The 16,417-nt window shown below is 44.0% G+C and overlaps 1 pseudogene; it reads right to left on the minus strand.

Moving 5' to 3' along the window:
* Positions 1–7,534: 7,534 nt before the first annotated feature.
* Positions 7,535–15,616, minus strand: LOC129852843 (protein mono-ADP-ribosyltransferase PARP14-like; annotated as a pseudogene).
* Between the last annotated feature and the right edge of the window lie 801 nt (positions 15,617–16,417).

Below are 16,417 nucleotides of genomic sequence, written 5' to 3' on the forward strand. Positions count from 1 at the left end.
CACACATTCTAGTGTTCCAACTCGTAACAAGGCTATATGGGATTATTACTAATGAGACTCAGCACATCCAATGGTCATGTCCGCGACAGGTAGAACGCCACGAGCCGTTTGCTAATTTGACACCTCCGACGTCGCAGAAATAAAAAACAAAGAAACTGCCATGCTGTTGTTGGTTATCGCAGGTTAAGGCAGAACTGATTGAATCTGACCCGAGTCAATGTATTTAAGTTGACATTTTAACCTGATTTCAATCTCCACAGCACTGGTTGAAATGAGATGAAAACAGTATTGCAGAAACCAAATTTACATTCTACAAATGATTTGTAATTGCATCCTCCGGCCTCCTGACCAGCCACACAAGACAAAATCGTCCTGCAGCTGAATTTAGTTGATGATCCCTGCTGTACTGGTTGATGATCCCTACTGTACTGGTTGATGATCCCTGCTGTACTGGTTGATGATCCCTGCTGCTGAATCTAGCTGATGATCCCTGCTGTACTGGTTGATGATCCCTACTGTACTGGTTGATGATCCCTGCTGTACTGGTTGATGATCCCTACTGTACTGGTTGATGATCCCTGCTGCTGAATCTAGCTGATGATCCCAGCTGTACTGGTTGATGATCCCTACTGTACTGGTTGATGATCCCTGCTGATGAATCTAGCTGATGAACCCTGCTGTACTGGTTGATGATCCCAGCTGTACTGGTTGATGATCCCTGCTGTACTGGTTGATGATCCCTGCTGTACTGGTTGATGATCACCGCTGTACTGGTTGATGATCCCTGCTGTACTGGTTGATGATCCCTGCTGTACTGGTTGATGATCCCTGCTGCTGAATCTAGCTGATGATCCCTGCTGTACTGGTTGATGATCCCAGCTGTACTGGTTGATGATCCCTGCTGTACTGGTTGATGATCCCTGCTGTACTGGTTGATGATCCCTGGTGTACTGGTTGATGATCCCTGCTGCTGAATTTAGTTGATGATCCCTGCTGTACTGGTTGATGATCCCTGCTGTACTGGTTGATGATCCCAGCTGTACTGGTTGATGATCCCTGCTGTACTGGTTGATGATCCCTGCTGTACTGGTTGATGATCCCTGCTGTACTGGTTGATGATCCCTGCTGTACTGGTTGATGATCCCTGCTGTACTGGTTGATGATCCCTGCTGTACTGGTTGATGATCCCTGCTGTACTGGTTGATGATCCCTACTGTACTGGTTGATGATCCCTACTGTACTGGTTGATGATCCCTGCTGCTGAATCTAGCTGATGATCCCTGCTGTACTGGTTGATGATCCCTGCTGTACTGGTTGATGATCCCTACTGTACTGGTTGATGATCCCTGCTGTACTGGTTGATGATCCCAGCTGTACTGGTTGATGATCCCTGCTGTACTGGTTGATGATCCCTGCTGTACTGGTTGATGATCCCTGCTGCTGAATCTAGCTGATGATCCCTGCTGTACTGGTTGATGATCCCAGCTGTACTGGTTGATGATCCCAGCTGTACTGGTTGATGATCTCTGCTGTACTGGTTGATGATCCCTGCAGTACTGGTTGATGATCCCAGCTGTACTGGTTGATGATCCCAGCTGTACTGGTTGATGATCCCAGCTGTACTGGTTGATGATCCCTGCTGTACTGGTTGATGATCCCTGCTGTACTGGTTGATGATCCCTGCTGTACTGGTTGATGATCCCTGCTGTACTGGTTGATGATCCCTGCTGTACTGGTTGATGATCCCTGCTGTACTGGTTGATGATCCCTACTGTACTGGTTGATGATCCCTACTGTACTGGTTGATGATCCCTGCTGCTGAATCTAGCTGATGATCCCTGCTGTACTGGTTGATGATCCCTGCTGTACTGGTTGATGATCCCTACTGTACTGGTTGATGATCCCTGCTGTACTGGTTGATGATCCCAGCTGTACTGGTTGATGATCCCTGCTGTACTGGTTGATGATCCCTGCTGTACTGGTTGATGATCCCTGCTGCTGAATCTAGCTGATGATCCCTGCTGTACTGGTTGATGATCCCAGCTGTACTGGTTGATGATCTCTGCTGTACTGGTTGATGATCCCTGCTGCTGAATCTAGCTGATGATCCCAGCTGTACTGGTTGATGATCCCTACTGTACTGGTTGATGATCCCTGCTGTACTGGTTGATGATCCCTGCTGCTGAATCTAGCTGATGATCCCTGCTGTACTGGTTGATGATCCCTACTGTACTGGTTGATGATCCCTGCTGTACTGGTTGATGATCCCTACTGTACTGGTTGATGATCCCTGCTGCTGAATCTAGCTGATGATCCCAGCTGTACTGGTTGATGATCCCTACTGTACTGGTTGATGATCCCTGCTGCTGAATCTAGCTGATGAACCCTGCTGTACTGGTTGATGATCCCAGCTGTACTGGTTGATGATCCCTGCTGTACTGGTTGATGATCCCTGCTGTACTGGTTGATGATCACCGCTGTACTGGTTGATGATCCCTGCTGTACTGGTTGATGATCCCTGCTGTACTGGTTGATGATCCCTGCTGCTGAATCTAGCTGATGATCCCTGCTGTACTGGTTGATGATCCCAGCTGTACTGGTTGATGATCCCTGCTGTACTGGTTGATGATCCCTGCTGTACTGGTTGATGATCCCTGGTGTACTGGTTGATGATCCCTGCTGCTGAATTTAGTTGATGATCCCTGCTGTACTGGTTGATGATCCCTGCTGTACTGGTTGATGATCCCAGCTGTACTGGTTGATGATCCCTGCTGTACTGGTTGATGATCCCTGCTGTACTGGTTGATGATCCCTGCTGTACTGGTTGATGATCCCTGCTGTACTGGTTGATGATCCCTGCTGTACTGGTTGATGATCCCTGCTGTACTGGTTGATGATCCCTGCTGTACTGGTTGATGATCCCTACTGTACTGGTTGATGATCCCTACTGTACTGGTTGATGATCCCTGCTGCTGAATCTAGCTGATGATCCCTGCTGTACTGGTTGATGATCCCTGCTGTACTGGTTGATGATCCCTACTGTACTGGTTGATGATCCCTGCTGTACTGGTTGATGATCCCAGCTCTACTGGTTGATGATCCCTGCTGTACTGGTTGATGATCCCTGCTGTACTGGTTGATGATCCCTGCTGCTGAATCTAGCTGATGATCCCTGCTGTACTGGTTGATGATCCCAGCTGTACTGGTTGATGATCCCAGCTGTACTGGTTGATGATCTCTGCTGTACTGGTTGATGATCCCTGCAGTACTGGTTGATGATCCCAGCTGTACTGGTTGATGATCCCAGCTGTACTGGTTGATGATCCCAGCTGTACTGGTTGATGATCCCTGCTGTACTGGTTGATGATCCCTGCTGTACTGGTTGATGATCCCTGCTGTACTGGTTGATGATCCCTGCTGTACTGGTTGATGATCCCTGCTGTACTGGTTGATGATCCCTACTGTACTGGTTGATGATCCCTACTGTACTGGTTGATGATCCCTGCTGCTGAATCTAGCTGATGATCCCTGCTGTACTGGTTGATGATCCCTGCTGTACTGGTTGATGATCCCTACTGTACTGGTTGATGATCCCTGCTGTACTGGTTGATGATCCCAGCTGTACTGGTTGATGATCCCTGCTGTACTGGTTGATGATCCCTGCTGTACTGGTTGATGATCCCTGCTGCTGAATCTAGCTGATGATCCCTGCTGTACTGGTTGATGATCCCAGCTGTACTGGTTGATGATCCCAGCTGTACTGGTTGATGATCTCTGCTGTACTGGTTGATGATCCCTGCAGTACTGGTTGATGATCCCAGCTGTACTGGTTGATGATCCCAGCTGTACTGGTTGATGATCCCAGCTGTACTGGTTGATGATCCCTGCTGTACTGGTTGATGATCCCTGCTGTACTGGTTGATGATCCCAGCTGTACTGGTTGATGATCCCTGCTGTACTGGTTGATGATCCCAGCTGTACTGGTTGATGATCCCTGCTGTACTGGTTGATGATCCCTGCTGTACTGGTTGATGATCCCAGCTGTACTGGTTGATGATCCCTGCTGTACTGGTTGATGATCCCTGCTGTACTGGTTGATGATCCCTGCTGCTGAATCTAGCTGATGGTCCCTGCTGTACTGGTTGATGATCCCAGCTGTACTGGTTGATGATCCCTACTGTACTGGTTGATGATAACTGCTGTACTGGTTGATGATCCCAGCTGTACTGGTTGATGATCCCTACTGTACTGGTTGATGATCCCTGCTGTACTGGTTGATGATCCCTGCTGTACTGGTTGATGATCCCTGCTGTACTGGTTGATAATCCCTGCTGTACTGGTTGATGATCCCTGCTGTACTGGTTCATGATCCCTGCTGTACTGGTTGATGATCCCTGCTGTACTGGTTGATGATCCCAGCTGTACTGGTTGATGATCCCTACTGTACTGGTTGATGATCCCTGCTGTACTGGTTGATGATCCCAGCTGTACTGGTTGATGATCCCTACTGTACTGGTTGATGATCCCAGCTGTACTGGTAGATGATCCCTGCTATACTGGTTGATGATCCCTGCTGTACTGGTTGATGATCCCTACTGTACTGGTTGATGATCCCTCCTGTACTGGTTGATGATCCCAGCTGTACTGGTTGATGATCCCTACTGTACTGGCTGATGATCCCTCCTGTACTGGTTGATGATCCCTCCTGTACTGGTTGATGATCCCTACTGTACTGGTTGATGATCCCTGCTGTACTGGTTGATGATCCCTGCTGTACTGGTTGATGATCCCTGCTGTACTGGTTGATGATCCCTGCTGTACTGGTTGATGAGCTTTTTCAAATTCAGTGTACTTTCCACGTTGATTCCATGTCGCAATACGTTGCCAAATTACATTGAAACAACATTGATTCAACCAGTGTGTTTCCAGTGGGTTGAGACATGTGATTTATACTACTTTCTACTACTACTAGGATGCCGGGAGTTTACATCGGACCTGGGCATTTGTTCCCCAAAACCTCCTCACTAAACCCACTGTTCAATGTGACTTCCTCTGTCTGAGACCAAGGCCACTATACGAGTAATGGTGGATATGGACCCGATGATGCTCCTCTGTCTCCCTCTTTGATGTGTCCCATCACACTGAACATAACAGACATTCTGTCCTTGGGCTCTGTAGAATGTCCTGTCTGTGTTGTGTGACATGGTGGATGTCAGCTCAGTCAACTGGGCTCCTGCCTAAAGACCCCCCCCCCCCCCCACACACACTGGAAAGACTTGGCAAATACCTTCAGCTCCACTGCTGAATTCCTCCAGTCATGTGGTGGTGGTATAGTGGTGAGCATAGCTACCTTCCTTAAGCTGTTAACCCAGGTTTGATTCCCGGCCATCGCAGCCAAACTCTTTTACAAAGTTGTTACAATGCATTTACAGTATATTATGCAAACTGAAGTCATAGAATTACAAATTACTGCAGCACTGCATCACCAGCCTGTGTTTGAGTTTATGTACTTGAAGTTCTAATTTATTTGTGTGTGTGTGTGTGTGTGTGTGTGTGTGTGTGTGTGTGTGTGTGTGTGTGTGTGTGTGTGTGTGTGTGTGTGTGTGTGTGTGTGTGTGTGTGTGTGTGTGTGTGTGTGTGTGTGTGTGATACAATTCCATATGGATAGACAAGATAAGGTTTTGTCACTCATCATTTGACCAACAGGGCCCCCTGCAGGTTAGGAGGCTGCACTATCACAGCTCTGCAAAGGCCCCAAAATACAGGTCAGTTTGTGTAAGTATCAAAATGTAATCAGCAATTCAGATTCAACAGCAACAAAAAGATTCAGTAATTGGGGAATCATTCAAAATAGCATAGATAAATGTCTACCAAACTGACTGTAACTGAACATTAATCAAACACAGGAGATTGAAGATCTTTCCGTAGAACAGAATAGTTATTTATTAATTCATTATACAGAGAAAATGGAAATGAATTTTTTTTGCTCACACAATAGGTTACCCAACTACCCACTACCCACAAAAAATTCTTTCTTTTATCATTATCCTCAAAGCAGTAGATTTGTAACCAAAGTTATACCAGTAATGGTCAGTATCAGGGCTGGCTAATGTTGTCTAATCACATACATGGCTGTAACTTTAAAGACATTTAAATAGATATATGAAATACATATTTCACTATGAAGGATTGGTGTTTATTATAAATACGTGTAGCCTACAACTAAATTTAATTAAATGTTATAAGGAACTCTGGATAAGCCTGCACATCATTGAAGATTAAAAACGTGGTCTCTCGTTGTTATAGTGATCTGACTGATGGAGGTTGAACTGGTGTCATGGAAGAGCAGTCTCTCGTTGTTATAGTGATCTGACTGATGGAGGTTGAACTGGTGCCGTGGAAGAACAGTCTCTCGTTGTTAAAGTGATCTGACTGATGGAGGTTGAACTGGTGTCATGGTAGAGCAGTCTCTCGTTGTTATAGTGATCTGACTGATGGAGGTTGAACTGGTGTCATGGTAGAGCAGTCTCTCGTTGTTATAGTGATCTGACTGATGGAGGTTGAACTGGTGTCATGGAAGAGCAGTCTCTCGTTGTTATAGTGATCTGACTGATGGAGGTTGAACTGGTGTCATGGTAGAGCAGTCTCTCGTTGTTATAGTGATCTGACTGATGGAGGTTGAACTGGTGCCGTGGAAGAGCAGTCACTCGTTGTTATAGTGATCTGACTGATGGAGGTTGAACTGGTGCCGTGGTAGAGCAGTCTCTCGTTGTTATAGTGATCTGACTGATGGAGGTTGAACTGGTGTCATGGAAGAGCAGTCTCTCATTGTTATAGTGATCTGACTGATGGAGGTTGAACTGGTGTCATGGAAGAGCAGTCTCTCGTTGTTATAGTGATTGTTCTTCTCCTCCATCTGTTTATTCTGTATCTGATAGTTCTTCAACAGTGTCTCATTCTGGACTCGTTCAATCCACCAATATGAGAAAAAGTACAATAAAAAGTTTGAACGTTATATATTTTTACTGAAGTGCCACAAGGGATTTTATGGCCAGTAAGGAAATAACAACTGACACCTGTTAAATAAAGATTAAACGTTACAACATATTTAAACTAATTATGTTATATCAGTGTCAGCGTGTGTAAAAGAGGCAAAGTCAGGTGCAGGAGAGTAGCATGATGTAAACAGGCGCACTTTATTAAAGTTCCAAAGCGAGAGCATAACATAAATAAAATGCGCTCAAAAACACGGAACATAACAAAAGTAAAGCGCGTAAAAAAGACACCACAGCAACATGAAACAATTACACACAAAACATGATGGGAAACAGAGGGTTAAATACAATTAGCTTAATTGTGGAAATGAAAACCAGGTGTGTATGGAGACAAGACAAATGGATATTTGAAAAATGGAGCAGCGATGGCTAGAAAGCCGGTGACATCGATCCCCGAACGCCGCCCGAACAAGGAGAGGAGCCGACTTCGGTGGAAGTTGTGACAATCAGATCTCACTGATTTTAATTCTTTAATTTATTTATACATTTAATTCATACAGATGAGAATATATAATAGAGTCACCTTTCAGTTATTTTCTCAATAACTCCATTTCTCTTCTGCCCTTTATGTTGGAAGCTTTTCTGTACAGGACATTAGCCTCATTATCAACATTGTGGTCTTGGTTCTGCCATCCTCCCAGACTGCTCAACAGGTAGACTGATCATCTGACGTTCTCTTTCCTTTCCACAACCATGTCCCTGATGATTCCGTCTGCAGTAAGCACATCACGGCTCAGGCCCTCCAGACAGATCAGGGAGTCGGGGCCCTTCATTTCCAGGCGGATCCTGACAGTCAGCTCCCTCTGCATGGCCTGCAGCTGCTCCAGATCCGCCTTGCTCAGCTGGCTGTGGGTCCTTGATGATTCTCTGTTTGCTCCTTCATGATAAGGTTTTCAACCCAGTGCCGGGTACGACTCACAGCTTGGGGGATCTCTGCACACAGCTGGAACACAGTTGGAGCAAACTCCTCACCCTTGATGACAAAGTTCTCACTGCCAAAGCTTCCAACACTGGGTCCCATAAAGACATCTATTGGGTGGAAGAAATGGCAAATGGAAAAAACATCAACACCATAATAAAACTTGTGTACATTTAGTGATCTGACTGATGGAGGTTGAACTGGTGACATGGAAGAGCAGTCTCTCGTTGTTATAGTGATCTGACTGATGGAGGTTGAACTGGTGTCATGGAAGAGCAGTCTCTCGTTGTTATAGTGATCTGACTGATGGAGGTTGAACTGGTGCCATGGAAGAGCAGTCTCTCGTTGTTATAGTGATCTGACTGATGGAGGTTGAACTGGTGTCATGGAAGAGCAGTCTCTCGTTGTTATAGTGATCTGACTGATGGAGGTTGAACTGGTGTCATGGAAGAGCAGTCTCTCGTTGTTATAGTGATCTGACTGATGGAGGTTGAACTGGTGCCATGGAAGAGCAGTCTCTCGTTGTTATAGTGATCTGACTGATGGAGGTTGAACTGGTGTCATGGAAGAGCAGTCTCTCGTTGTTATAGTGATCTGACTGATGGAGGTTGAACTGGTGTCATGGAAGAGCAGTCTCTCGTTGTTATAGTGATCTGACTGATGGAGGTTGAACTGGTGACATGGAAGAGCAGTCTCTCGTTGTTATAGTGATCTGACTGATGGAGGTTGAACTGGTGTCATGGAAGAGCAGTCTCTCGTTGTTATAGTGATCTGACTGATGGAGGTTGAACTGGTGTCATGGAAGAGCAGTCTCTCGTTGTTATAGTGATCTGACTGATGGAGGTTGAACTGGTGTCATGGAAGAGCAGTCTCTCGTTGTTATAGTGATCTGACTGATGGAGGTTGAACTGTTGCCATGGAAGAGCAGTCTCTCGTTGTTATAGTGATCTGACTGATGGAGGTTGAACTGGTGCCATGGAAGAGCAGTCTCTCGTTGTTATAGTGATCTGACTGATGGAGGTTGAACTGGTGTCATGGAAGAGCAGTCTCTCGTTGTTATAGTGATCTGACTGATGGAGGTTGAACTGTTGCCATGGAAGAGCAGTCTCTCGTTGTTATAGTGATCTGACTGATGGAGGTTGAACTGGTGCCATGGAAGAGCAGTCTCTCGTTGTTATAGTGATCTGACTGATGGAGGTTGAACTGGTGTCATGGAAGAGCAGTCTCTCGTTGTTATAGTGATCTGACTGATGGAGGTTGAACTGGTGTCATGGAAGAGCAGTCTCTCGTTGTTATAGTGATCTGACTGATGGAGGTTGAACTGGTGCCATGGAAGAGCAGTCTCTCGTTGTTATAGTGATCTGACTGATGGAGGTTGAACTGGTGTCATGGAAGAGCAGTCTCTCGTTGTTATAGTGATCTGACTGATGGAGGTTGAACTGGTGTCATGGAAGAGCAGTCTCTCGTTGTTGTGGTGATTGTTCTTCTCCTCCATCTGTTTCTTCTGTATCTGATAGTTCTTCAACAGTGTCTCGTTCTGGACTCGTTCAATCCACCAATATGAGAAAAAGTACAATAAAAAGTTTGAACGTTATATATTTTTACTGAAGTGCCACAAGGGATTTTATGGCCAGTAAGGAAATAACAACTGACACCTGTTAAATAAAGATTAAACGTTACAACATATTTAAACTAATTATGTTATCCTGTTTGGGGTGCAAGCCCGACCTCGGACCGAAAATGACAACAGCTGCAGAGCGCGAAATTCAAAATCTATTTTTTAAAAATATTTAACTTTTACACATTAACAAGTCCAATACAGCATTTGAAAGATAAACATCTTGTCAATCCAGCCAACATGTCCGATTTTTTAAATGTTTTACAGAGAAAACACCACATATATTTATGTTAGCTCACCACCAAATACAAAAGTGGACAGACACGTATGAATTATGATTATGAAGTATGAATTATGATTGAAGTAGCATGCACAACCAACCGAAATAAACTAAAACCAACCTAAAGAGCCCAGAAAAAACGACCTCAGATGACAGTCATATAACATGTTACACAATAAATCTATGTTTTGTTCATAAAAAGTGCATATTTTAGCTATAAATCTGTTTTACATTGATGCTACCCAAAAATGCTAACACATAGCTAGAGTCTGAATCCAGCCGGGAGTAGCCAGAGAAAATACATACACCAACGTCGGCTACTAATTACACCTCATAAAACATTTCAGAAAAACATATGGTGGATAACTAATGAAAGACAGATATCTTGTGAATACAGACAACATTTCCGATTTTTGAAGTGTTTTACAGCGAAAACACAATATATCGTTATATTAGCTAACATCATAAGCTAGCATAAGGCAGCATTGATTCTAGTCAAGCGCTAGCCTAGCATAGTTAGCAGCGTTAGCATTCAACAGTTCGACATATATATGAAAAAGAATCCCAAATTGGGTCTTATCTTTCTTGGTACTCCATCAGAATGTTGTAACGGGGTCCAATGTCCAGTAGAGTCTTTAGTTGGGTTCCAGAACGAAGGATTCCCCTCTTTGGTTAGCTAGCACGGTAGCATTGCTGCGCCAGAAAGCGTTTCTTCAAAAAATTCTTCCGTCGTTTCACATCTAAAGTCCAGAATAAATTGCAATAATATAATTAAAGTATATTGAAAAAACAACCTTTAGGATGATTTTGTGACATGTAGCAAATAATATCGTAGTCAGGCATCATATTCAAAGTTATCTACCTTGTTCCAGAAGCCGAGATCAAATTATCCTTCGCGCCCGGATTTTTATTTTAACTGCGCATGTCTCACAAGAAGTTCTGTTATTCAGTCCAGGGACGAGATATTCGACCCCTTTCAATTCTCACTTCCGCATTACAGTCTGAGGTACGCCTCTGACGTGTCTCTATGGTCCCAAGTCAAATGGCCTTTTATAGAGAAGGTCTTAAAGAGACACATCGCATTTTGGGAAACTCAATTCGGCTGGGAAAATGGCTGTAAAAATATTTCTGTTCGACTTAGAGAAACAATTCAAACCTTTTTAGAAACTACAGACTGTTATCTATCCAACAGTAGTAAATATATGCATATTGGAAAATAAAAAGTTTCTTAGGAGGCCGTTTGAAAATGTGCACACATTTTCCAGTTTTTTCAATATTCAGCGTGCAGCCAGAACAGGTTAAATCAGTGTCAGCGTGTGTAAAAGAGGCAAAGTCAGGTGCAGGAGAGTAGCATGATGTAAACAGGCGCACTTTATTAAAGTTCCAAAGCGAGAGCATAACATAAATAAAATGCGCTCAAAAACACGGAACATAACAAAAGTAAAGCGCGTAAAAAAGACACCACAGCAACATGAAACAATTACACACAAAACATGATGGGAAACAGAGGGTTAAATACAATTAGCTTAATTGTGGAAATGAAAACCAGGTGTGTATGGAGACAAGACAAATGGATATTTGAAAAATGGAGCAGCGATGGCTAGAAAGCCGGTGACATCGATCCCCGAACGCCGCCCGAACAAGGAGAGGAGCCGACTTCGGTGGAAGTTGTGACAATCAGATCTCACTGATTTTAATTCTTTAATTTATTTATACATTTAATTCATACAGATGAGAATATATAATAGAGTCACCTTTCAGTTATTTTCTCAATAACTCCATTTCTCTTCTGCACTTTATGTTGGAAGCTTTTCTGTACAGGACATTAGCCTCATTATCAACATTGTGGTCTTGGTTTTGCCATCCTCCCAGACTGCTCAACAGGTAGACTGATCATCTGACGTTCTCTTTCCTTTCCACAACCATGTCCCTGATGATTCCGTCTGCAGTAAGCACATCACGGCTCAGGCCCTCCAGACAGATCAGGGAGTCGGGACCCTTCATTTCCAGGCGGATCCTGACAGTCAGCTCCCTCTGCATGGCCTGCAGCTGCTCCAGATCCGCCTTGCTCAGCTGGCTGTGGGTCCTTGATGATTCTCTCAGTTTGCTCCTTCATGATAAGGTTTTCAACCCAGTGCCGGGTACGACTCACAGCTTGGGGGATCTCTGCACACAGCTGGAACACAGTTGGAGCAAACTCCTCACCCTTGATGACAAAGTTCTCACTGCCAAAGCTTCCATCACAGGGTCCCACAAAGACATCTATTGGGTGAAAGAAATGGCAGAAAAAAACATCAACACCATAATAAAACTTTTAGACCTCACATTGTCTTCTACCTCACACACTTTCATATTCACTGACCTTTGACCTTGGGGAAAACGTTCTCCTCCACTCCCTCTCGTCCCCTTGGTAGCCGACTCATAACACTCACACACTCGTTCTCCAGTATGTAATCCTCCTGCAGAAACACCACACATCCATGCTCCTTCATCGCCATGGATACAAATATGTTCTCCTGCTCTTGGAAGTACTTCATGATGGTGAGCTCATCAGTGAAAAAGGCAGCCGTCATCTTCTGAAAGAATCCCTTGGCCATCTTGACATAGAGACAGGCCCCTGAGAGGACGATTCTGGGCCTTCTGGGGTCAAAACAGACATTCACCTCATCACGCTTGGCAAAATGTCTCCAGTTCTGATATTTTTTTCTCCTGGATGAATTTAACTTTTACTTGACACAGACAGCCACTTCGACTTGTAAGTAGTTTTCAACAAAGTCCTCCAGAAAGTTGCTGAACTCTTTGACCTGGTCCAGAAAGGTCCAGACCTCTTTGACCGTGTCCAGAAAGCCAGAGACAATAATTCTATCTCTGCTCTCTGGATGGAGCTTTATCACCACCGTTTTCTTCTTTGGGGAGTTGCATGTATCCACCAGGTATCTGTTCATGTCCTTCCACCCAGGCATCCTCAACACATCCTGGTCCTCCACCACGAGGCTTTGCATGGACAGGGCAGTCTTCACCGTCTGCTCTGCGTCAGTCAAGGATTTATCTGAGCTGCCAGTCAGAAGCACCTCTCCACCCTCCATGCTATACACAGCACTGATGCGCCGGACGTGAACAGGTCCTGGGACATCTCCATACTGTCGACTGACCTCAGGAAGTCCAGGATGTGAGGGTCCAGCTTCAGCTGCTTCTTCCTCATTCTGAGCTTCCTCTCCAGGATCCAGTTCTGTAACTTGTACACCTCTGCGACAAGACCTGAGAGAACCAGCTTCTTGGTGTCGTCTCTGTTAGCGAGACCCATATCTGGGTCTTCGTCTGCTGCGCACTTCAGCAGTCCTTCCTGCTGCAAGATGTAGAACATGGCAGGGGACACGTCCATCTCCTGTGAGACCCTGTCCCTCTGTGTTATGGGATTTTTGTGTTTTAATAACTAAAATATGTATACATTTGACTTAGATATTACTGTATGAATGAATCTTATTATAAACATAATGCTGAATATAATGCTCCTTATTAGAAAGAATGGAGTTATCTTCAGACAGGCTGGAATGCTGTGTTCCTTACAGGACATTCTGTCTCTACCCAGGGAGGGGAGAGACCTTGGGTTGGTTGCAGATAGTTTAACAGGTGGCAGACAGTAATGAGAACGCTAACTATACTGCCATTGTATTCTAGAGGAGGATGGACATTAAAACCTATGACATCATCTTTATTATATAACCTGATGTAAATTGTACTATGATTCAGTACTCTCGAGAATAAACGCTATTGATTGATTGATATTTAGACTGGTTTCTGTCCATTTAATGCTGATAATTATCTTACCAATTCTTATGTATGGGCAGAGTGTTTTAATTGAATTGGTTGATAAACATAGTAATTAAATTCCTTTACCACTCTGCCTCTGTATGTGACTCATGGCCCTCTTTGTGAGGCTCTCCACCAGCCGCCTGAGCCGCTTTGTCTTCAGCCAGGCCGGCCACTGTCAGAGCCCCTCTGGATGCCTCCATCAGCAGGACAGCATCCTCTTTCACCACCGAGCGGACTTCCTTCTCCACCGCCTCCCACACTGGGGCACTTGAACAACACTCAAAAATGGCATATTGGGCCATGATGTCATGGAAGACGTTCAAGGCATTCTGTTTCCATCCATCAATGTGTTTTTCTCGTTAGTCCTTTCTGCTTCAGCAGGTTAGGTAGCGGGCTGAGCTTGACCTCAGCACTGTCAATGTCCACCTGACAGAAGTGGACCTTCATCTGGTCGGTGATGGGGGACAACTGTCTCTTCACGGAGAGGACTATAAAGCAGGATGCAACCTCTCTGTGAAGGGTTCAGGCAGCTTCCACATTGGCCTGTTCTTGCCATACAAGACAGTGGCCAAGGATTTGTAGTACAGATATACGTTGAATTGGACTTTGCAAATGACATGGTTTAGATTGTTTTATTGTCTCCACAGCTGAAATGATATAGAAAACAGAGTAGCAATATCAAAGGCTGTGCAAAAACTAAACACAAAAGCTAGGTTTAATTCCTCAAATTGTGTTAATTAAATAGTAGAAATAACAATATTAACACATTCCTATTGTATTATTATTATCTTTATTATTATGAAGTCAATCTCCCAAGCAAAATAGTTGATTCACTCAGCAGGGTTTTACCTCCTGGTTCCTGGAAGATGACGATGGCTGCCTTCTCCTCAGAGATCATAGTGATTCTATTCACTGGGACTCTCCAAGTAGAGCTCCAAGATATCTTCAATTAGGACAGGGGAAAGCTTCTCCTCTCTCACACTGTGACACCGTTGCAGCTCCCGGCCAATCAAACCATGCTTCATGAAGTGTTTGTTGCTCTTGCTGTCGGTGAGGAACTGTTCTGCATATTAAGATAAACCATTTATATCCTCATTATCATAGAGAACCTGTATGTTCCCTTCATCTGCGATATGTCATTTGGGGTATTATTATTATTATATTATTTGTAAAAGGTCCTGTCCTGTGTGCTGTGACATAAACATAAAATAAAACAATATTTCTTCAACTTTGGACAACCTTGGCATGTTGATTCCATCATAGATTTTCAGATCATGTTTGTCCTACTTGAAGTTCCTGTGAAACTAGAGAGACTGAGGGGTACTGTGGACTAATACTATACCATTTCCATACCACACTAATGCAAAAATACAAAATATGTACGTGTGAATACAGTAGTGACATGAAACGGACATGTCGACTCTCAGGCTTCATTCATATATTAGATCAGAAAACTAGCAGCCTGACAGGCGGCTCAACAGAAAGTCTCCAGTAGAAAACAGAACTGTATTGCGTGCCTTCTATAAATTGAAATGCTGACTATCATGTGTAGGCAACACGCGACGTCTCGACGCACGTCCTACATCAATGAAATATTGTGGTGACTTTGAGAGAACTTAGAGTTGATTATTAAATTGCAACAAAATGCAAAAAGAAACATTTATATTCATGAGTATATTTCAACATTTTCATTGGCATAATTATGTCTGTTTTTTCTGATGCCATTAAATTCTTTTAAATATCATTTACGGTTTGAACAGGAATACTGGGTGGTACCGGGATGGTTGCAATTTTCTGGGGAAGCTATTAAACCCTACCTCAGACCCTGCTAAAGCTTTTCTACTTCTCTCCAGTAAGAAGGCCTCACACAGGTTCTTCAAAGCCAGGTTCATAGGTGGCTTCATGAGGAACTTCCTCTGAAAACTGGACATTCTGGAGATTCCTTCCCTTTACACCATAGATCCAGACAGGCTTTGTGGCTACACAACAGAATGACAGGATCCTGGAATATGTCACAGCACACAGGACAGGACAGATCTTCCTCCGGGAGAGATGATTTGAAAGCCATTTTCTCACACATTGTGTCATCCCCTAAAGATTACTTTCATTTAAAAAAAAAAAAATTTAAGACTTTTAATTTTAACAACCTCCACTTGCTTTCAACCAAACGTTGAGAAGCACTTGGTCACAGCTTTTATGCCTTTTGGTTTATGCAGTGGTTTATTATCTCGCTATCTCTAAACAATCTCATTCCCAGTGTATGTCAGATGGACTTGGTTGCTGGAGAGCTATAAAACTCCATGAGTTGAACTTTATCAAGGGTGGGGTGCACAGAAACCTGCATAGACAGGCAGTCATTGCATGTGTGTTTCCTTGTACTATGCTTGTTGGGAACAGAAGTCTTGTGGGGACCAGAAGTCCTCACAAGGATAGTAAAACAAGGAAAATTCTGGTGACATTTTGCCAGACCCCACAAGGAAAAAGGCTATTTTGGGCTTAGGGGTTTGGTTGAGGGTTAGGGTTAGGTTGACGGGGTTAGAGCTTTTGGGTTAAGGTTAGGGTTAAGGTTAGTGATATGGTTACATGAAGGGTTTGGGAAAATAGGATTTTGAATGAAAATCAATTGTTTGGTCCTCACAAGGAAAGTAAAACAAACACCTGTGTGTGTGTGTGTGTGTGTGTGTGTGTGTGTGTGTGTGTGTGTGTGTGTGTGTGTGTGTGTGTGTGTGTGT

The sequence above is a fragment of the Salvelinus fontinalis genome, chromosome 4 (genome assembly GCF_029448725.1).
Source record: "Salvelinus fontinalis isolate EN_2023a chromosome 4, ASM2944872v1, whole genome shotgun sequence".
Classification (NCBI taxonomy): domain Eukaryota; kingdom Metazoa; phylum Chordata; class Actinopteri; order Salmoniformes; family Salmonidae; genus Salvelinus; species Salvelinus fontinalis.